General features: G+C 34.9%; 1 protein-coding gene across 3 annotated transcripts in view; it reads right to left on the bottom strand.

Moving 5' to 3' along the window:
- Nucleotides 1-23,489, bottom strand: part of LOC136037140 (G-protein coupled receptor 52-like) — a 34,977-nt gene extending 11,488 nt beyond the window's left edge. The window contains exon 1 of one of the 3 annotated variants that reach the window (XM_065719639.1): nt 23,376-23,489. The gene's annotated coding sequence lies outside the window, so the exon portion shown is untranslated. Of the gene's footprint in view, nt 1-16,422; nt 16,588-23,375 lie in introns of those variants that run through there. The other 2 variants (XM_065719637.1, XM_065719638.1) reach the window with 2 other exon arrangements.
- Nucleotides 23,490-24,349: the final 860 nt, after the last annotated feature.

The following is a 24,349-nucleotide window of genomic DNA, read 5'->3' as shown; positions in this document are numbered from 1 at the left end:
TGTATGTTTGCATGTGGCTTTTGTTAGCAATTTTGTAGGAGTAAGTCTGGTTTTTTGTTCTCGAATAAGATGAGTTAACTCCATAAATTATATATTATTTAGTCAAAAAAACAAATTTGTTGATATACAAGTAAACAACAGCAGCAAAATTTAAGAAACGACCTAAAATATAGTGGAATGCCACCCCTTCCATTTTCCCGTCTTCGGCAAATGCTTTACTTGTTCTACACTAAAACAAAGATACAAAACTGAGGAAACATGTAACTAAAAACTCATCATCTTCCCCTGTACCTTCATATTGTGAATAATGTGTTTCTTAATTTACCACTAGACCAACAAAAAAATTTCTATCTTCAAAGAAACTGAAACAAACCTTCAAAAGAACAAAAAAGGACTAAAAAACACCTCAGAAGTATGAATGTATAGTTTAAATATGAACAATAATTTCAGTTAAGTAACTCAGCTAAACCCTTTTATTTTTGTCTCTCTCAGACTTCTAGGTATGCTTTTGTATGTTTGCATGTGGCTTTTGTTAGCAATTTTGTAGGAGTAAGTCTGGTTTTTTATTCTCGAATAAGATGAGTTAACTCCATAAATTATATATTATTTAATCAAAAAAACAATTTTGTTGATATACAAGTAAACAACAGCAGCAAAATTTAAGAAACGACCTAAAATATAGTGGAATGCCACCCCTTCCATTTTCCCGTCTTCGGCAAATGCTTTACTTGTTCTACACTAAAACAAAGATACAAAACTGAGGAAACATGTAACTAAAAACTCATCATCTTCCCCTGTACCTTCATATTGTGAATAATGTGTTTCTTAATTTACCACTAGACCAACAAAAAAATTTCTATCTTCAAAGAAACTGAAACACAAGCTTATTACCGTTCTGGTGCTCCTTTAGTAAACGCTCACATAAGACAAGAGGATACCATCTTACTTATTGAACCCTATCGTGGTCGGCAGTCCTAGGTACCAAACCAGGTCTTTTTATTTTTGATCAAGGTTCATCAGTGGAGCTTTCTCATGGTGTAGTCAATGTCACGTGTTCACTTCTATATTACCCTGTAGATTGACAAAGGGATTTTCGTTCTGTGCTCCTTGTTTTTCCCACTTGTTCAAGGGAGAGGGTGAGTCCATACAACACAAACTGAATATGCAACTAAACAAATTTATAATATATTTGTGGCCTTCCATAATCTGAAGTTCCTCAACTTACCACCAGACCAAGAAGAAAACTTTCTACCTTCAAAGATGCTAAAATACAAGCTCATCGCCATTCTGGGGCAAGTTCAATCGTACTTACCTAGGCCAAGAAGACACCGTTTTGCTTATCGACCAAGAATTCCTATTGTTTTCGACCAAGCCAGGTGATTATCCTGGTTTTTCTACTATTGATCACGGATCATCATTGTAGCTTTCCGTGGTGTAATCAACATCGTATTTTCACTTTTATATTAGCCTCTAGATAGACAAGGATGTTTTTATTTTATATTCTTGTTTTAATACTTATATAAGGAAGAGGGTGAGTCCATTTCAAAGACTGCGCATAAAAAGTAAAAAATTATCTAATTTTTATTTTGGATTAATCAAAATTTTTATACTGTGAAATTTTGAATAAAGTTTGATGAGTTAACCCATTAAAATTTAGAAAAAACCCTACAAAAACACAAAGACGACATAACTAAAGCTTTAAATTCTAACAGTACACATATTTCTTTTGATTCTGCTTTAAGCAGTCATATCTTTGATAATTCTAGCAATAAAATGCTTTTTGAAGAAACTTCCCTTATTGAAAATGATTTAGGCATAAAACAGGTAGTTCGAGAGACAATTGAAATAACAATCAAAATAAACAGTAATACTTCTTTAAAAAGGAATTTGGGGGAATGTTCACTTAACGCCTTATATACAAATATAATTAAAAATGATTTAACTAATTATATTAAAAAAACCAGTAGACAATTCCACTCAACCTGTTACTGATAGACCTTCCAGGATGACTAGAGCTTGTTTGTGAATGTTTTTTTTTTTTATTCCATTTGAATCAATTGTCTTTATTCACTTCGCTTGATGTACCAGTCCTGGTTGAACATCCTTGTAGTAACGATGCTAGGGCTGTTTTGAAAATATTTTAGCTTTAAAGATTGTATTTTAATGTGAGTTCTTTTATATTGGGTTTTTTTCTTCGTTCGTTTTGCTGAGGACGGCCTTTGGATATAGGGTCGAAATAATCATTTAAAATTGCGTTCCACTGTCATATATATAAAAAAAAATCCTATTGTTCTACTTGTTGTTTATGACTTACGTAAGTGCCTGCCCGTATCATGTCTTTTAGGGAAAGTCATATTTTATTTCCTCTTTGAATACTAAGGTTGATTAAACAAATATACCAAGAAATTAAAGAACAAGTGCAAGAAGGAAGAGTGAAAAGTATTTTCGTTTCTTTTATAAAGATTAAATTTCCCAAAATGGTTTATTTTTACACTTAATAAAATTGCCACCAGTTTGGCACCAGGAATAGCTGAATCTACGGTTCAAGTATTTTGTGAAAGATTGCATAGGCCTCAGCTGCGGAGTAACTAAAGTGAAAATGTTTATTAGATTACATTTGAGCCATCAAAATCTGCAGAGCAATTTCAAGCTCCTGATCCTTGCAAAATTTATTTCAGGTCAGTCTTATTCAAAATGTTCTTTATTATTAATTAAATAAAAAAACAGAAGCTTTTTCAACTGGAAGTTAGGAGCAGCAGTATAAATTCAAAACGCACAAAAATAATTCAACATTTGAGGGGGCTTCTAGCCTCATTAACCCTCGTCACGGTAAAGTTTTTGGTGCTTTTTTAAAAAGCTTCTTGTTCTGAATCAACGTCCTTTTGTTTCAGCAGTTGCTCTTAAAGAATTGAGACAAATATCCAAACCTTTGAGTAAAGAGCAAGGGGTTGAGCAGGGGTAGGCCACCTCAGCTGTGAAATAATTTATCTGTGTTTTAAATACAAATATTGCTCCTTACTTCCAGTTGCCATAAAAATCCTGGTGCAATAAGGCATTTTATGATAGCGGTGCCATGATGAAATTAAATAAAAAAAACAAGCTCTTTGAAATAAAAGTAAGGAGCGACATTAAAACTTAAAACGAACAGAAATTACTCCGTATATGAAAGGGGCTTTTCCTCCTCGACACCCCGCTCCTTACGCTAAAGTTTTTTATTGTTTTAAAAAGTAGAGCTGCGAGAAAGAATCAAACTTTAGCGCAAGGAGTGGGGTATCGAGGAGGAAAAGCCCCTTTCATATACGGAGTAATTTCTGTTCGTTTTAAGTTTTAATGTCGCTCCTTACTTTCATTTCAAAAAACTTGTTTTTTTTTATTTAATTTCTGAAAGTTTTTGAATTAATGCATGTCTGATTTTAGCTCTCCGTACATAAATTACTAAAATGAAATTTGCATATTAATTCTTTTTTTGGCTAAATGGCTTTCTCTTAGTTTTGATCAGACGATTTTGAGAAATAAGGGGTGGGGAAGGAGGCCTAGTTGCCCTCCAATTTTTCGGTTACTTAAAAAGGCAACAAGATCTTTTTATTTTTAACGAACGTTTTTATTAGTAAAAAATATACGTAGCTTAAGAATTAACTTACGTAACAAACTTTATATTCTTATGTTTATGATCATATATATGAGGGGGTTGGTCCCCTCGTTAATACCTCGCTCTTCACACTAAATCTTGTTTTGTCCCAATCCTTTAAGAATGACCCCTGAATCAGAAAGGCCGTAGAATAAATAGTTGAAATTACTTAAAAAATTTTTAGCATAAAGAGCGAAGTATTTATCTCCTCCTAAATACCTCTCTCTTTATGCTAAAGTATTTTTAGAACCCCTCATATGCGTAATAGTCTCTGTTCGTTTTAAGTTTTAATACTTCTCCTTACTTTCAATTGAAAAAAACTTTTTCATGTTTATATTTTCATTGTTTTTTTTTAATAGTAATGCTAGAAAATTCTGCGCCCTTTTCATTGAATTTCTCTTCCCCCATGAAATATTCCTCCAAGGAAAGATCCTCCCATATAGCCCCCTCCCCTGAACCCCACACCCAAACCAAAAAAAATCCCCCTGATAACGTCGGTACACTTCCCAGTAACCATTACTGTATGTAAACATTGGTCAAAGTTTGTAACTTGCAGCCCCTCCCCCAGGGACTGTCGGGGGTAAGTCATCCCCAAAGACATAGTTATTATGATTTTCGACTATGCGGAACAAAATGGCTATCTAAAAATTTTGATCCGTAGACTTTGGGAAAAATGAGCGTGGGAGGGGGCCTAGGTGCCCTCCAATTTTTTGGTCACTTAAAAAGGGCACTAGAACTTTTCATTTCCGTTAGAATGAGCCCTCTTGCAACACTCTAGGACCACTTGGTCGATACGATGACCCCTGGGGAAAAAAACAAAAACAAACAAATAAACACGCACCCGTGATTTGTCTTCTGGCAAAAAATACTAATTCCACATTTTTGTAGATTGGAGTTGAAATTGTTTCTACAGGATTCTCTGATACGCTGAATGCGATGATGTTATTTTCGTTAAGATCCTATGGCTTTTAGGGGGTGTTACCCCCTATTTTCCAAAATAAGGCAAATTTTCTCACGCTCGTAACTTTTGATGACAAGGACTAAATTTGATGAAACCTATATATTTAAAATCAGCATAAAAATCCGATTCTTTTGATATATCTTTTAGCATCGAAATTCCGTTTTTTAGGGTTTCGTTTACTATTGAGCCGGGTCTCTCCTTACTATAGTTCGTTACCACGAACTGTTTGACTATAAAAAGTGCACATTTGCAAATATTAGCTTTCAAATGACCTTCAAAACTCTCTAAAACGCTCCAGGGCATTGTTAGAGTTAGAAACAATAAAACGTAAAAGGGAAGACTTATCAGCGTTTCCGGTTCTTTGTGAAAATTCCCCTAAATTGTCTTCCGCAAATAAATCTTTACTATTAAGTTGAACTTAAATAATAGCTATCATTCTCGAATCAGCACTAACGGCAAGTTTTCCTCTAAACAAGGTTTAGCTGCACGGGGCTTGAGTCGCATGAGGATTCAGTTGAACGGGGTTCAATTGCAGTGGGGGATCAGTTGGACAAGGGTTTAGCTAAACGGGTGTTGAGTTGCGGGAGGGTTCAGTTAAACGGAGGTCGAGTTGTAGGAGTGTTCCATTAAACGGGGCTGGGTTCCACGAGGTTTCAGCTACACAGAGCTCAGTTGGAAGAATTAGACGAGGGTTCAACTTCACAGGGTATTCAGTTGAACATGGTTCAGTTTCAGAGGGGTTTCAGTTGCAAGATGGTTCAGTTACACGAAATTTCAGTTACAGGAGAGTTGAGTTACACGGGGGTTGAGTTACACGAGTTTCAGTTAAACTGGGTTCAATTGTACCTGGGGTTAGATTGTACCTCGGGTGGATTTCAGTTACTTGGATTCAGTTACATGGGGTTAAGTTACACATGGGGTTCGGTTGCAATGGAACCAAAGCAAGGAGTTTAGTTTTGTTTTCACATGGATTTTAACAGAAGTATTTCTCATGTTACTCTTTCGATAAGACTTTGAACCTGCCCATAACCCTCCCCCAACAAGCTAAACTTGGGCGCTTACTTTAGCCTCTGATCATGTTTGGGTGAGATCCAAAAACACTTCTATTAGATATCCTGATGACAAGAATCTATTCATATTCTCCATTTCTTTCAAACAGTTCGTGGTAACGAACTGTAGTAGGAGCGAACCGGCTCAATAGTAACCGAAATTCTAAAAAATAGAATTTTGATACCAGAATCGCATTTTAATGCTGATTTCAAAAATATAAGTTTCATCAAGATTAGTCGTACCCATCAAAAGTTACGAACCTGAGAAAATTTGCCTCATTTTAGAAAACAGGAGAAACACCCCCTAAAAGTCATACGATCTTAACGAAAATCACACCATCAGATTCAGCGTATTAGAGAACCCTGTTGTAGAATTTTCAAGCCCCTATCTATAAAAATGTGGAATTTCGCATTTTTCGCCAGAAGACAAATCACGGATGCGTGTTTATTTATTTGTTGTTTTTTTTTCCCAGGGGTGATCGTATCGACTCAGTGGTCCTAGAATGTCGCGAAAGGGCTCATTCTAACGGTAATTAAAAGTTCTAGTTCCCTTTTTAAGTGACCAAAAAATTGGAGGGCACCTAGGCCCTCTCCCACGCTCATTTTTCCCCATAGTCACCGGATCAAAATTCTGAGATAGCCATTTTATTCACCATAGTCGAAAAACCTAATAACTATGTCTTATTCCCCCGCAGATGGTCAATTCGCAAAAACCACTATTTCTCATTTAATCTGGTCCTGTCCCTGATACGCCTGCCAAATTTCATCGTCCTAGCTTACCTGGAAGTGCCTAAAGTATCAAACGACTTACTCCCCCGCAGTCTCAAAACCGGGACAGACAGACCAACAGAATTTGCGATCGCTATATGTCGCTTGGTACCAAGTGCCATCGCTATATCCAATATACCGCTATATACCAAGTACCATAAAAACTGTAAAAGCAGTAGTGTTGCTCCGCAATACATATTAGACTAAAAAAAAAGCACGTTTCTACTGCTCCGCAAAACAAAAAAAAAAGTTTATGTTGAAAGAAAAAAGTTCAATAGTTGTGTCCTTTGTGTTTTTATATTAGCACCGATCCTAATACAAGATTAAATAAATAAAAAACTAGTTTTTTAACTGAAAATAAGGAGCGACATTAAAACTTAAAACTAACAGAAATTACTCCGTATATGAAATGGGTTGTCCCCTCCTCAACGCCTCGCTCTTTACGCTAAAGTTTTCAATTGTTTTAAAAATTAGAATTGTGGCAAAGAGTCAAACTTTAGCATAAAGAGTGAGGGATCGCGGAGGGGAAAACCCATTTCATATACGGAGTAATTTCTGTTCGTTTTAAGTTTTAGTGTCGCTCCTTACTTTCAGTTAAAAAAAAACTAGTTTTTTTTTATTTAATTTCTGAGCGTTTTTGAATTAATGTATGTTTGATTTTGGCTCTCCGCACATAAATTATTGAAATTAAATTTGTATACTAATTCTTTTTTTGGCTAAATGGCTTTCTCTTAATTTTGATCAGATGATTTTGAGAAATAAGGGATGGGGAAGGAGGCGTAGTTGCCCTCCAATTTTTCGGTTACTTAAAAAGGTAACTAGAACTTTTAATTTTTAACGAACGGTTTTATTAGTAAAAAATATACGAAACTTAAGAATTAACTTACCTAACAGATTTTTATATTCTCATATTTTTATTATGTATATGAGGGGGTTTGTCCCCTCGTTAATACCTCGCTCTTTATGCTAAACCTTAAGTTTTGTCCCAACTCTTTAAGAATGACCACTGAATCAGAAAGGCCGTAGAATAAGTAGTTGAAATTACTAAAAATACTTTAGCATAAAGAGCGATGTATTTATCTCCTTCTACATAACTCGCTCTTTATGCTAAAGTATTTTTAGAACCCCTCATATGTTTAATAATCTGTGTTCGTTTTAAGTTTTAATGCTACTCCTTACTTTCAATTGAAAATACTTTTTCATGTTTATTTTTTCATTGTTTCTTTTTATACTAATGCTAGAAAACCCTGCGCCCTTTTCATTGAGTTTCTCTCCCCCCAGACATATTCTTCCAAGGAAAGATCCTCCCACATAGCCCCCTCCCCTAAACCCCCAAACCAAAAGAATTCCCCTAAAAACGTGTGTACATTTCCCAATAACCATTACTGTATGTAAACACTGGTCAAAGTTTGTAACTTGCAGCCCCTCCCCCAAGGACTGGGGGGAGTGAGTCATCCCCAAATACATAGTTATTATGGTTTTCGACTATGCGGAACAAAATGGCTATCTCAAAATTTTGATCCGTTGACTTTGGGAAAAAAATGAGCGTTGGAGGGAGCCTAGGTGCCCTCCAATTTTTTTGGTCATTTTAAAAGGGCACTAAAATTTTTCATTTCCATTATAATGAGCCCTCTTGCGACATTCTAGGACCGCTTGGTCGATACGATGAACCCTGGGAAAAAGAAAAAAACAACAAACAAACAAACAAATAAACACGCATCCGTGATCTGTCTTCTGGCAAAAAATTAAATAAAAAAAACAAGTTTTTTCAACTGAAAGTAAGGAGTGACATCAAAACTTAAAACGCACAGAAATTACTTCGTATATGAAAGAGGCTGCTTCCTCATCAACGCCCCGCTCTTTACGCTAAAGTTTGACTCTTTCTCTCAATTCTTCTTTCTAAAACAGTAAAAAACTTTAGCGTAAAGAGCGGGGCGTTGATGAGGAAGCAGCCTCTTTCATATACGAAGTAATTTCTGTGCGTTTTAAGTTTTGATGTCACTCCTTACTTTCAGTTGAAAAAACTTGTTTTTTTTATTTAATTTCTGAACGTTTTTGAATCAATGCATGTTTTGATTTTGGCTCTCCGCAGAGGAATGATCAAAACGAAATTTGCATATTTTTTTTTTGGCTCAATGGCTTTCTCATAATTTTGATCGAATGATTTTGAGAAAAAAAGAGCGGGGGACGAAGCCTAGTTGCCCCCCGATTTTTTGGTTAATTAAAAAGGCAACTAGAACTTTTAATTTTTTACGAATCTTTTTATTGGTAAAAGATTTACGTAACTTATAAATTAGCTTACGTAAAGAACTTTTGTATTCTCATGTTTTTATTACATATATGAGGGGATTCGCCCCATCGTCAGTACCTCGCTCTTTACACTAAAGCTTAAATTTTATCCCAATTCATTAAGAATGACCCCCTGAATCACAAAAGCCGTAGAATAAGTAGTTGAAATTACCGAAAATACTTTAGCGTAAAGAGCGAGGTATTAGAAGGAGGTGAGCCCCTCATATGGGTAATAATTTCTGTTTGTTTTAAGTTTTATTGCTGTTCCTTACTTCCAGCTGAAAAAGCTTTTTCACTTTTATTTTTTAATTGTTTTTTTTAAATAATGCTAGTAAATCCTGCTCTCCCTTCATGGAAATTTTCTTCTCCCATTACAAATTCTCGAAGGAAAGTTCCCCCAGCATATCCCCCTCTTCTCAACCCCTCCCCCAAACCAAAAAAATCCTCCTGAAAACGCCTGTATACTTCCCAATAACCATTACTATATGTAAGCACAGGTCAAAGTTTGTAACTTGTTGCCCCTCCCACGGGGACTGTGGGGGAGTAAGTCGTCCCCAAAGACATAGTTAAAAGGTTTTTCGACTACGCTGAATAAAATGGCTATCTCAGAATTTTGATCCGTTGACTTTGGGAAAATAATTAGCGTGGGAGGGGGCCTAGGTGCCCTCCAATTTTTTCGGTCACTTAAAAAGGGCACTAGAACTTTTCATTTCCGTTAGAATGAGCCCTCTTGCAACATTCTAGGACAACTGGGTCGATACGATCACCCCTGGAAAAAAAAAAACAAAAAAAAAAACAAAAAAACAAATAAACACGCATCCGTGATCTGCCTTCTGGCAAAAAATGCAAAATTCCACATTTTTGTAGATAGGAGCTCGAAACTTCTACAGTAGGGTTCTCTGATACGCTGGATCTGATGGTGTGATTTTCGTTAAGATTCTATGACTTTTAGGGGGCGTTTCCCCCTATTTTCTAAAATAACGCAAATTTTCTCAGGCTTGTAACTTTTGATGGGTAAGACTAAACTTGATGAAACTTATATATTTAAAACCAGCATTAAAATGCGATTCTTTTGATGTAGCTATTGGTATCAAAATTCCATTTTTTAGAGTTTTGGTTACTATTGAGCCGGGTCGCTCCTTACTACAGTTCGTTACCACGAACTGTTTGATACGAAATTCCACATTTTTGTAGATAGGAGCTTGAAAGTTTTGCTACAGGGTTCTCTGATACGCTGAATGCGATGGTGTGATTTTCGTTAAGATTTAGGGGTGTTTTCCCCTATTTTCCAAAATAAGGTAAATTTTCTCAGGCTCGTAACTTTTGATAACAAAGACAAGACTTTGAAACTTATATATTTAAAATCAGCATAAAAATCCGATTCTTTTGATGTATCTTTTAGCATCAAAATTCCGATTTTTATAGTTTTGTTTACTATTGAGCCGGGTCGCTCCTTGCTACAGTTCGTTACCAAGAACTATTAGGCCAAAGAACTCAAAGAACTCAGGAATTAAGCCCAAGAACACAAGGGATAGCAGCCAATATTAGCCTTTTGAAATCAAAACACACTCCGTAAGTTCTCCAAGAAGACGCCTACAAGTGTCTTCTTTGGTTTGTTTTAGTTAAAAATTGTCTTCTTTGGTTTGTTTTAGTTCAAAGCAAAAATTTATTAGGATTTGAACTGTATTTTTATGATGGATGAACTATATTATAGTCTCCATGTCCATATGGAGCCTTTTATTTTTTTATCGCATTGCAATGAGCCAAATGTGTGAATTTCTTTTACAAGTTTAACACATTGACTTTTGAAGCAAATTTTGTTTTAAGTCTCATTGAATTTTATTTCTCAAAACATCAGCAACAATATCAATAAAAGAAAGGTAATCAAACAGTACGTGGTAACGAAGTGTGATCTGTACTCAAACTTCGTTACCACGAACTGTTTGATTACCTTATGTGAGTATAGCAACCAAAGCTCTCAAACAGTAGTTTCGATAACAATATATGCATCAAAAGAATTAACTTTTTGTGGTGACTCTAATTATATATTAAATAAAAAAGACAAGTTTTTTCAACTTAAAGTAAGGAGCGACATTAAAACTTAAAACGAGTATAAATTATTCCGTGCATAGAAGGGGCTGCCCCCTCCTCAACACCTTGGACTCTACGCTAAAGTTTGACCATTTGTCACAACTCTACTTTTAAAATTAATAAGAAACTTAAGTGTTAAGAGCGAGGTGTTGAATAGAGGGGGGAAAAAATTAGCTTTTCTTCTTGAATTTCCCAGTTTTCTATTTGCCTTTGGTTGCTTTTGTTCCTTCTTTTACAGTCAAGGACTGCAATATTATTTTTCATTATACGCTGATTATTTGATTACATGGACTGTTTGTAAATATTCAAACATGACAGGGTTAATTTTCTGAAGCTCATAACAAAGCATCATAACAAAGTTGAAAATTTGTCAATGTTAGACTAAGTAAGTAAATTTGGAAGAAAAAACAATACCATTGGTTCTTACTACAAAATATTGCCAATTCAGAAAAAAAAAGAAAATATAAATATATAGCCATAGGCATTAAATGGGATATTAATGGATTTCCAGGGAAGTGAAAATTATAATTTGAAACAGTATTGAATCAGGAACCAAATAAAGCTACCTTTTCGTTACCGCAAGGCTAATTTCATATTTGGGATCTTGGTTCAAGATTACTACGTTAGCCGAGGCCTTGTTATTTATAGGAGATTAATTAGATACAGATTAAAGAAATATACCGGTTTATATTTGTTATTTCGTATGTTAGGAGGGTTTTACCCCTCCAAACATACCTCAGTCTTCACGTTAAAGTTCTTTAGTACTTTTAAAAGAGCCTTTTATTCTAATTTAATGACCCTTGTGTTTCAGGAGTTGTTCCTAAGGGATCGGGACAAAAAGTCAAACTATAGAGTAAAGAGCAAGGCATTGGGGAGGAAGCAGTCCCCCTAAAATACCAAATAATTTCTGTTCGTCTTAAGCTTTAATGTTGCGCCTTACTTTCAGTTCAAAACAACATATTCTTTCAATTTCATTTCTGTTTTTTTTTTAATAATGCCGAGAAATCAAGCTTTCCTCCATGAAAAAATCCCTACCCCATAGAAAGTTCCACATACTAAAGCTCTTTTCATATGAAATACCTAAAACCCACCCATCCGGAGAGTACCCCCCGGAGAATTCCATCCTCGCTAAATATCCTCTAAGGAAATTTCTCACAGACGTTTTCAAATCATGTCGGATATCCCCCTCCTTAGAAATCTTTTCCTGGAAATGCTGCCATCCCCACTGTATTAATTTATGTCAAAATTCAAGTCATGCCTCTTCATTCGTTCCGAGAAAAATTTGAGATTAAACGGTTTTTGTACTGGGTATATCTCGCTTTTCAGGCAAATGCTCTATAATACGGCTATAAGCTATATACAGCAATTATGAATACAGTATGTGACCAATATGAACAAATTTTACAACCTACAGCCCTTTCCCCAGCGGCTGGGGGTTAGGCTATCCCCAAAGGCATATTTATTGGTCCAAACAGCTATTATGAACAAACTGGCTGAGAAGGCTCTTAGAAATAAAACTGAAAGTTATCCGCCTTTTTAAGTACCAAAAAAGATTTGCGACGGCAAAGTGGCGTTTTTAGCCATTATGTGACGCAAAAAGACAGTTTTGGTCCAGAAGTGCCAAAAAGCCATTGGGTAAAAATTTTAAAACATCCGATCGAATATAAATTATCAAAAACTGTTTTTTGAGCTTTCCAGCTTCAGAGAAAGTCATGTGGTGAGGTGGCACATTGGCTTTTGAGGATGCATGTACTCCATACAAAATATATGGTTTGCATAGATATTTATTTTGGAGCTTCATTTAACAAAGTCTGTTCAATTGAGAATCGATAAAATAATGTGTGATTAAAACACGGCTTGGCTAAAGATACTTTTATAAAATTGTATTCGTGCATCAACTGCTGGAAGAGGACAGGTGGACCGTTGTGTAAGTTGGGGGAGTATGCTCAAAGCTTTAAAAAGTGTGTTTTAAGCGCAAATTACGATTATTACAAGATGGGAAGGGGGTAAGGAAATTAATGTCTTGGTTCCAGGAAATATTTTTCAACCATACCTATAACATTAGTGCTAGATGGTCATAGCACCTAAACTGTTGCAAAGATATGCTCTTTATAAATTAATAAGTTATTTTCGTAGATCTACTGCCATAAAAGCAGGATAGGTGGGAGGAGGAAGTGTCATGAATATCCCCAAGAAATTTCTCAAGATGAGGGTAGGGTTGGGCAAGTTGTACCAGGAGCGTTTTTCATTTAAGTGATAATATTTTTCTGAATTTCCTATTTGAATTCAGCGTTTAATGGCTTCTTATTTCCCAGGGGCGTTGCACCCCTACTGGCATAAATGGGAACATCACAATAAAAAATTTGTTTTCTAAGAATTTTCCTTGAAAACCATATAAGCGATGAACCTGTATTTCTTTTTTTTACAGACCCCCCTGCTTCTTCTAATAAATATTTGGAACGGCACACCTTTTCGTGACAGATGATCATTCCTGAAGCATCGTTTTGCAATTATTAAACTGAAATATAATAGAAACTGGTTGATGGAGCAAAAATTTACCACCCTTCAAATTGAATTCCTTCCACCTTCCTTCCACCCTTCCACCCTTGAAATTGAATTCCCACCCTTCAGATTGAGCCTTGGATCAAACAGCTCGTAGTAACAAGCTGTCAATAAAAAGTGGTCCATGTTAGCAGAAACCAAATCTCTAAAAGGCGAAGTTTCGATTGGAATGTATGCAACAGCGACATTTATTATTCATGCTGATTCTAAATATACAAAACGTATTAATTTTAAAGTGGCTTATTAAAATCTATTTACACAAGAAAATTTACAGAATTTTAGAAATAGGAATTGAACACCCAAGAAAGGTACGATCTAGCAAGAGAAGGGAAGTAAACCTTTGAAAAAAATGCTTAAATATTCCTTATTCTTATACAGGAAACCCACAAGACCCAGTTATACAGGACCTGAAACTTAAAGGAGAGAAGATTCAGCGGGGCAACAAGTTCCCCTAGCTTAGCAGTCTAATCACCAGCTGAACTGCCAAATTGACACATTTTGTGTCAAAATGACACAATTTGATGTTGCCTGACACAAAGACACATTCAGTCGAAATGATGACACAATCGACGAAAATGACACATTTTTCTATAAAAAATGACACAATCGACAAAAATGACACGATGTTAAAAAAAAATGAAACATTTTTGTCATCCAAGTCTTGTTTTTTAAATGGTAATAAAAGAAAAGTAAAATTTCTTTTTCTACCTCCAGAAAAGCTACAAATTAATGGAAGGAAATAGCGCTACCTAACGGTGGCAGTAGCACACAAGCAGCGCGGAATACAGGACAGATGCCATCAGCATATTTAAAATTTAAATCACGCGAAGAAAACAGCCATTGGCGGAAATTTCAAATCAAAATTCACGCTAAATATCTGAACTTAATTGGCTTGTTGACTGAGTATTTGATGTAGCCAACTGGTACGTACTTAACAATAAAAAGTAATCAGCATGCAGTTTACCAAAGCTGTATGCATAAGCAGCAACTCCCATTTTTAGAAGTACAGGAGGGGTATCCCACCTCGGACAAGGTTAGAAATTTCCAGAGATGTCTTTCCTTCAGAATAATCTATCTGGCTTAAAAAGGCACCAACAAATATGACAAAATAATAGATTGAAGCTGGTTGAATGGCTTACATATTGAGTAAATAAAAAGCTTAGCTAATAAAGCCGATTACGTATAGAACCGATTACGATTACGACGTCATACGAAAAGTCTATTTTCAATTAACTGTCGGAATTGATTATCCCTAAAACTTTTATAAATGTAAACTTCCCTCGTTGGCCGCCCAGACAAAATTTATAGTGTGTAACATTAATTCAATCGAATGTTTCTATTTCTTTCGTGACGTCACAAAAAGGTCATGATCCCAAGATAATAGGATAAGATTAAGTTTCCTCCTTTTTAAACTGATTTGGAAAAGATTATATGTTCAAAACTCTAAATAAAGATTTGACAATTAACTATGATACCACTTGTAGCAAAAAAAAAATATGACACATTTTGTGACACATTATGAAATCTGAGATGACACAAAAAGCCCATTTTCGGAAAAAATATGACACGCTCCTTAAAAAAAAAAATTGGCAGCCCTGATCACAAGCGGCAACAACCACTCAAAAGATATAAAAGGTGGCTCGCCAAGGCCATTTTTACTTAAGGAGTAGCAAGAATATCCTCCAAAACCCTTAGCATCCTACAAAGAATTACCACCAAGATGCAGTTCCAGCAATTTCGGTGGCTCGGTCACATCCTCTGGATGTGTCAGCTGGATAAATCATCTTCAAATGCAAAATTTACACGGTCATCCCCCAAAGCAGTTAGAGTAACATCAAGCCTCTTCCTCTCTCGGATGGAAAAGAATGTCTAGCAGAGGATGGCAAGGTATACGGAATGTATTTCCACACCATTACGAAGAAATAGGCCCCATGATGACCTTCAAGGACGGATGAAAATTATGTTATATGAGGAAACATCCACTCTTCGTAGCATGATTTAAAACTATTTTTTTTAGATTCATAGAGATATTTCGGCATGAAACGAGAATTCTTGGACAATTAGCAACAGGGCAACATCTTATTTCACTCTTAGATATTGGAGCCATAGGAAAAGTATGTTCATTCACCAGATTAGAAAAACAATAAGACCTGAAAATCATCAACGACTAAAATTCTGACAATATTACACTTATCTTGCAAAAGGCCTCTCTCTTAATCCTCTCCCCCTACCCTTATAAACAACATACCAGCTACTGATTAACTAATTGCCAATTATACAGTACTCGATAGTCAAATTATATCCCTTATTGGTACTGGTGCTTATTTTTAGAGGATAGTTTTGAGAATTTACAAAGGTTAATAGTCAAGTTAGCACTTTCACACTAAAATATAGCTAAGAAAAAAAAATGCGAAAACAAAAAGTGAGATCAGCTGACTTGGGGCGTATGAGACCCAAGGATGGAAGTGGCATAGTCATGTTTACTTCATAAATTAATCATATTATCTTTTTCTTTCAAGATCTTGTGTTGAATAAGGAAAATGGACTATCAGCAACTTTTCTACAATATTTATAAAAAGTTTTAACATTATTTCCTAAATTATTGGTTTATTAAACTGAATGATTTGAATTGAAGCCTTTTCAAAGCTTTTTGCAACATTATTAGATTTTATTTTACTTAAAAGTTATTGTTGTATTAACCGTTATTCTTAAATCAAAACTTATATTTTTATTCTTTTTGGCTTTTCCAACTGCTTGATTTCAATCAGGTGTTCCTTTTTATCTCTCCAAATACCTTAAATATTTAATTATTGTATCCCTTTTTTGTTGCATAAAATAATTATTTTGTGTGTTTCTTTTTTTGCTCCAGAGTTATATGCGATATTTGACGAATAAAAATTGTACCATTAAATTGTACCATTATTTCTATTTAACGTTGGAATTATTCCAACAAAGGTTACATTAAAAATCCCAACAAAGCATCATCTGAGGCTCTTCTCCTTACATACCCACACTAAAATGTAAAAATTTATCGATATAAAGGCTTAAAAAAACACTTTAAAAGCGCCACCTACCCTAAAGTAAAATTCTCTCATACTAACCTAGAATTTCTTTTGTATGCACCTAACGGCGCTACCAATTTTACGAGACAGTATTTAAATCCTCCTAGGAGACTAGATCCACAAAGGCAATCATTCTTTTTCAAATGTGCATTGTCAACATGAATTGAACACTATTTCTAAGATTCTCCGTGGTTCAAGTAATATGTCTTGTATCCCCTGCGTCGAATCAAAACTAGGGATTCAACAGCATCTGTTAATTTAATAAGTTCCCTTGCTGTATAGATCTATTGTTAAAGTTGTCAAAACCTTCGAAGTCTAAAAGAGGGATAGAAATGCTAACAAGGACTGACACACACTAACTTTAAGAATTTATTTTAAGGCATTAAAGAGACACGGGGTTCCATTGTTTAGAAAATGATTTAGTAAATTTGTATATATGTATATATATATATATATATATATATATATATATATATATATATATATATATATATATATATATATATATATATATATATATATATATATATATATATATATATATATATATATATATATATATTTAAGCAGGGGATGGTGGAATTCTGTTGGATGAACTTTAAAGGTACTCTGCTCAAGAGAATGACCATTAGGATGTTTGGGTCAAAAACTAGACCATATCTGTAGGTGAGTTTAAAATTTTCAGAATTACCCTGATTTTCAACATATGCAGTATATTCACTATTTGAAAAATATACGAGTTCGAAAAAAGAAGACAGAAAATAGACTAGATATATATTGCCTAGGCAACATGAAGTGTTGCAGCGATTCTTTGTTGGCTTTGCCAACTAAACTGCTGCATGGTCACGATCTGAGGAAGGATTTTAGAAACATTATAGTGAATTATAGTGAATTTGTATCTAGTTGAACCTCACATGCATAAATGTAATGTACCCTTAAATTTATCAGAAATGAATAAAATGTTAATAAATTGGCACATTTATCCGACCCCTTACTCTGGTTTTATTTTCTTATTTTTTTTTCAGGGTTGATTGTATCAAACTAATGGTCCGAGAATATCAGCGGAAGGCTCATTCGAATCGTAGTTAAAATTTCTAATGCCTTTTTTAAGTAACCCAAAGGATAGGAGGGGAACTAACCACCCCTCTCATGCCCCTTTTTCCCAAAGTCGTCCGATCAAAAGTTTACTTGACCTCCATATCACTTGAGGAAAGAACTATAAGTAATGGTATTTGCCCATTGCTTGTGTATAGTGCTTATTATTGGGAAGGATACAGATACTTTTCGGGGGGGGATTTTTGCTTGGGGTGGGTTTCCATTGGGAGAATGTTCTGTTGGGAAAAAAAAATTCCGAGGATGAAACTTCCAGGGTAAATTTTACGCCTGGGGGATATGATAGAATAAATACGTAAAATTCTTTTTACTTGTCTTTCTTTCTCTTGTCCAACTCAATTTTGCATGTGGAAATGTTCAGGATGAATTGTCTGAAGGAAATTTTCAGCGGACTTGGATGTCTGACAAAAAATTTCCACAGAGGGGGGATTTCAGGGGTGATCAATACGTCTAGAGAGGAAAAGGATGGTCTCACCATGTTTCTCTTCACCAGTTAACGGTAGGTGGGCTTCAGATATACCAATAACGTCTCAGATGTATCAACTTATTTGTCTCAGAAGTAAATTTATTTTTCCTTGTTTAGAAAGGGTTCTGGTATTAAGGATACCAATTGAAAGGGTTGCAGTTGGCAATGCAATGGCATCCAGAATCGGAGTTGTAATATTCTCACGATTCACGGTCATTATATCGTTGGTGGTGGTTTGATCGCTATTTCAAATTCTTCAATAGGTAGAAAGGGGGGGGGGATTCTTGACTGATTAGCTGACGGCGGCAACCCACTCCTTCTGCATTAACTTGCAGGGATCGTTGTCCAAATCCATATTATTTGCCTATTCGCAGTTGTCATGCTAAAGAAAATCCTCCCACGATTGGGTCCTGAACTACCATGCAATAAAACCCATTGTGTCACTATTCGTTGCGCTTATTTTCAGTTGGAGGGTCGCTAGCCCAACCGACCCTAGGCCCAGAATTTGATTACAGCTAGATTAAGCTGGATACTGAGAATCCTGGGGTGGGCTCCACCCACTTCAAAAGGTTGTATCCACCCTGATCGGAGTGTTTAGTTAGGGGGAAACCCCAAACGCAGAGGCACGTGGTCAGCAGACAAGGTCTACATAATTTCGTACGATCTCCAGTCACCTCCAAAGTGGGAAAGAAAATATTTTTAATATAATTCGTTCTTTATATTTATTCGTTTATATTAGTGCCTGGTGTATGTTAATTTGCTATGATTGTTTATTTAATTTCTATTCGTTTTGGATTTCATTTATTCTTTAATACTAATTTCTGGTTGTTTTGAGTTTGAATTATTATAGGAATTTATCGCTGCTGGTCTTAAGTTGAATTACATAAAAAAAACTAGTTTGTCTAACTGAAAGTAAAGAGCGACATTAAAACTTAAAACGAACAGAAATTACTCCGTATATGAAATGGGTTGTCCCCTCCGCAATCCCTCGCTCTTTATGCTAAAGCTTTTAACTGTTTTAAAAAGCAGAATTGTGGTAAAGAGTCAAACTTTAGCGTAAAGAGCGAAGGATTGCGGAGGGGACAACCCATTTCATATACGGAGTAATTTCTGTTCGTTTTAAGTTTTAATATCGCTCCTTACTTTCAGTTAGAAAAACTAGTTTTTTTTTATGTAATTTCTGAACGTTTTTGAATTAGTGCATGTTTGATTTTGGCTCTCCACACATAAATTATTAAAATGAAATTTACATTTTAATTCCTTTTTTGGCTAAATGGCTTTCTCTTAGTTCTGATCAGACGATTTTGAGAAATATGGGATGGGGAAGGAGGCCTAGTAGCCATGCAATTTTTCGGTTACACAAAAAGGCAACTATTTTAATTTTTAACGAATTTTTTTATTAGTAAAAAATATACGTAACTTAAGAATTAACTTAGATAACTTCGAAGACCACACTGCCTTTCCATGACGAAAGTAAAACAGTTCAAAATAGGGATGATACCTTTTTATTGACAGTGAAATATAAAATTATTTAACTGGATATTTCGAACACATATACAGTGTTCATCATCAGCAGTAAAACTAAAAGACATGAATAAAAATAAACAGAATTTATACCTAATAAACTAATTACATATAGTTTATTGCTCTTATTTTTTTCAATGCAACAGCCGAGGCAAATCTCCTTGACCTTTTCGGTTCCGGTTCATTAGATTTAACTGACGTATTACGTGGACAGAGGTCATAGCTCTTAGGTGAAGTGATATTTACTTTATTTGACCTCAGTAAATTATCATAAATTGAGTTCAATCCAAATTCACCTGTATCTCTGTTTATGGAATTATTCTTGAATAGAATTTTTTTAATTTCGATTGTTTCCCTGAAAGTTTGCTTTAAACCTTGGTCCCTAGAAATCAAAGAAACATTTTCAAACAAAATAAAATGATTTGGAAAATTAAAGATATGCTCCGCGAGGGCCGACGTGAAATCTTCAGGTTTGGTATTTTGCTTTAAAGACGATGAAATGGAATTATGATGTTGTAGCAATCTTGTTCTTAAATTCTGGTTAGTACGTCCCACATAAGAGCTTCCACAAGTACATGGAATTTTATAAACCCCACTTTGTTGCTCTACGGAAGTCCGATCCTTTCCAGAATTTAAAAAACTTGCCAAAGTATTACTACCACTTAAAGCTACCTTTAAACCATTATTTTGTAAAATTCTTTTAAGTTTTTCACTCAAAAAAAATTTGAGTGAAAAACTTAAAAGAATTTTGCTATAGGGTTCTCTGATACGCTGAATGCGATGGTGTGATTTTCGTTAAGATTCTGTGACTTTTAGGGGGTGTTTTCCCCTATTTTCTAAAATATGACAAATTTTCTCAGGCTCGTAACTTTTGATGACAAAGACCAAATTTGATGAAACTTATATATTTAAAATCAGCATGAAAATTCGATTCTTTTGATGTATATTTTAGCATCAAAATTCCGTTATTTAGAGTTTCGTTTACTATTGAGCAGGGTCGCTCCTTACTACAGTTCGTTACCACGAACTGTTTGATATGGCCTTTACTTTTCTTTGAAAAGCTTCTGTTTCGGAAATCTTTTTTTTTAATTAATTTCATTTAAACATATAGAGCAATGGTGCTTATATTACGCTTTGGAAATGAATAGATTTAATTACTGAAGAAATCCATTAGGTTCTTTGATGTGAAGTTTTGTAATGACAAATATATTCAGCTCGCTTATGCGTATTAAAGGAATATGTTTAAAATGGAGAAAGTATGAATGAAACTTTAGTGCATACAAGCCTGAGGGAACTAGATTGATATTATGAAATGTAATCGCATTAATTGCGAATGCTTTCGTTAATCTATTTATTTGTCAATGTTATAAAGATAATAAATAAATTGCTTAAGAATATTATTTTCTTATTGCTTAAAAAAAAAATTAAGTGTAATATCCGTTTTTTTAAATTTTATTTCATTATTCATAATAATTTCCGTTTTTTTTTCTATGCTCAAGACCTCGCTTCGCTCTTTACTTTTGTTGGAAAAAAAACTTTTTCTTTAGTCAGTAAGGACTGAGTCCTTACTGACCGCTTTGAACCATTTCAACCAAACGCTTTGAACCAAACTGATCCATTTGATTGGCAATTGCAAGTTCTAGTTTGTTTTTAAGAGTAAAAAGTGATGGAGGAAAACCATCCCTCCCCTCCTGTCACCCTCTTTTCCCCAAAGATATCTGACAGAGATTGTAAGATAGTCATTTTGCTCCAAATAGTCCAAAGAAGATAGAATAATGCCTCCAGAGTTGATAAGAAATTGGAAGCAATAGGGCTTTTTTAAGAGTCAAAGTGATTTGAGGGCAACCAGCCACCTCAGGACAAGGGCTGTATATTAGGCAGGGAGTCAAAGATGGGCCATATGTACCGGATACAAAGGGGCATCAGGGACAAATCATACGCACTGCTAAACAAAAGAAGTTGGAGACAGTGTCTACGTATTGATAACGAAAGGAGGCCAGAGGTAGAGGGTACGTATGAGGACAAAAGGGGTTTAGAGGCAGAGTATACGTACTACTGACCAAAGGGGCTCTGATGCAGAGTAGGCTATATACACTATTTACTGAAGGGAGTTGAAAACAATGATATGAGTTTTTTACCGAATCAAGTCGGAGATGGAACTTAATAACATCGACCGAAGGGGGATGAAGCTCTCGCACTACTGACCAAAGAGAGGATCGTATGAAGGGAGTATGCAGTATTGATCAAAGGGCTATGAGCCAAAGCACACGTGGAATATAAAAGTTTGTGATAAGTCAGTATTCATTAAAATGTTAAAGGAGTTTAAATATTCTTAAGGTATTTGAGCTATTAAGATGTCAATTAAACCAATTATAAAATCATAAAAAATCCATCGTTTTGAACTGGTTCAGAATGCTTTAGTAATCGATGACAAAAAATTTCTTTTGTCATTTGGGATAATCGAGCAGACAAGTAGTATCCATATGATTATATTATGCCGTTTATTCTAAGGAAAGGCAAGCAAAGAGCAACCCTTGTTAATAGAAACCGAAACTCTGAAAAGCAGAATTTTGATAATGATGCATGGATTAGAAGGATTTAATCCAAATATACGAATCCTAATACTTATTAACACAGGTACTTGCTGCTCGTTCCAATGAAAGACCTGGAAATGCAGATTTCATGTTTTTAGATCTAACGTTTAACAGAAACATCTGTTCTAGGATTATCAGCCACGCTAAACTTAACGTTTAATTCTCACAAAAATAATGTCAATTTTTGAGTCTTTTCTTATCATGTAAAATAATAGAATTTTCTCATATTAATATTCTTTGAAACTAGCTAATCAAATTAAAAATATTACACAGATGAATCCACTGGTAGATCCAGCAGGGTGTCCCCCCCCCCAGATTTTTTATGGCGCCTCCATTTCTTTTTTTCTGTTTTTTAACTATTTTTGAAAATAAATCTGTCAATTTGGTCAATTGTTGGCGTCTTCGTCACATTGGCTTCCCAAGATTTTGCTCATTAGCGCCCTTGTCACATTGCCCCCCCCCATTATTTTGCTCTAGATATGTTCCTGGATGACTCAATAAGGCCCCTGGATGAATAAAAATATATTAATGAATATCTGCTTCCAAGTTTTCATGTTTAGTGTTTTGATTACTGTGGACAACGGTTGCGTAAAACCGACGATGTCGTCACGTTAAAGTGGATCTAAAATATCTTAGGGATAAGCGAGACAATCACCTGAAGTTCATGCCTATTATGGCACTAATTTGTAGAAATTTATGAGGAGCGGAATAATTCCTTGGTACTCCTGCTCAATCAAGAACCTCATGTAGGCTACGTACTTGAGCTAATTTAACCACAATTTTTATTGAAAAAAAATCATGTCAACACAGTAAGAATTTCATCTTTGGTTATAATACGAACTTTCACGGATAATTTACCTGGTAACTTTTACAACAAACAGGAGAAACACAAAAGGCTTCTTGGGCAGCTTCATGGATCCATGATATTTAAAAACCAAAAACATATAAAAATAAAATTTCATCTAAAAGTTCAAATTAAGAAACTTCAACGAAGCAAATTTCAATTAGTCTACTCAGAACGTCAGTGACAAAATAGTTCTAAAATAAAATAAAATCTTTGAATTGTATACGGTCTATTCCAAATTATAGAAAAGTATTAAGAAACGACAAAGTTATTCTAAAAATTGCTCAAAAATCCCCACAATAAGACATACCACCAATACTTAAAAGAAAAAGAAAAATATTGTGAACACAAAGACCCAATACAGTCCACACTTTTACTCTCCTTTTACCTTGAACTGTCAAGAACTATCATTGACCTTACTTACTTAGGTCTCGGTCATCCTTCTCGGTCATTTGTGCGCCAGTCCTCCAGGTAGCTCACGCGTAAGGGCTTGGAACATTGTTCTATCAGGTGTGGTACGTGATAACTAGGCTAACTTGACGTTGTTGCAATCGAAATTCTCCGCCCGTCAAATCTGCCTCATTGACGAAGGCCATGCAGAGATCATTCTAGTGCGGTTTTCGGGAGGCGATTCGGCTCCACTCGCTTAACGTGGCCGAATAAGCAACTTATAAGAGTCTAATTCTAGTCTTCCAATAAAGATAAATACTACAACGTTCAAAATATTAAAAAGCAAAAATTATTGATTTTAGAAGGAAGCCTTTCAGATTCTTTGACAGGATTACGAATCCCTTCAAAATTCTTTCGGCTTAGTTGCTTCATAAAAGAGCTCCGGGACACATTTATTGGAACGTTAACAACTGGAGTGAAAAATTATTTGATTGCATCCGACATAATCTGATGAGAAAAAGATTAGAGTCATTGGTTATTTCCTATTGACTATGATTCTGTCAGTCATATTTGATATTTTCTTTTTTGAAAATTAAAAACAAAATTCTATTTTTTCTCAACCGATATTTTTACAACCTTACACAAACAAGTTGCATTGAGTAAATATTTTATTAGTATTTGGGAATTTTGTAAATTATGAAAGATAATTTCTGCTTTTAACCCATTTATATTAGGAATAATAACTTATTTAACACCTTTTTAATATGTAGAGCGACTCGGCTCAATGGTAAAGTAAGCTCTAAGAAACGGAATTTGGAAAACAATAGATGCTGGTTCTAATTTACAATTTTAATGAGTCGTACCATCAGATTCGACTTATCAGAGAACCCTTCTTTTGAGGTTTCAAGCTCTTACTACAAAAATGTGGAATTTTGTATCTTCAACCAGAAAAAAGATCAGGGATGCGTGTTAATTTATTTTAGAGTTTGATTCAGCCTTGATTCAACT

The sequence above is a fragment of the Artemia franciscana genome, chromosome 16 (assembly GCF_032884065.1).
Source record: "Artemia franciscana chromosome 16, ASM3288406v1, whole genome shotgun sequence".
NCBI lineage: Eukaryota > Metazoa > Arthropoda > Branchiopoda > Anostraca > Artemiidae > Artemia > Artemia franciscana.
Note: the sequence above shows the minus strand (reverse complement) of the source record. Positions and strands in the feature narration are given on the sequence as shown.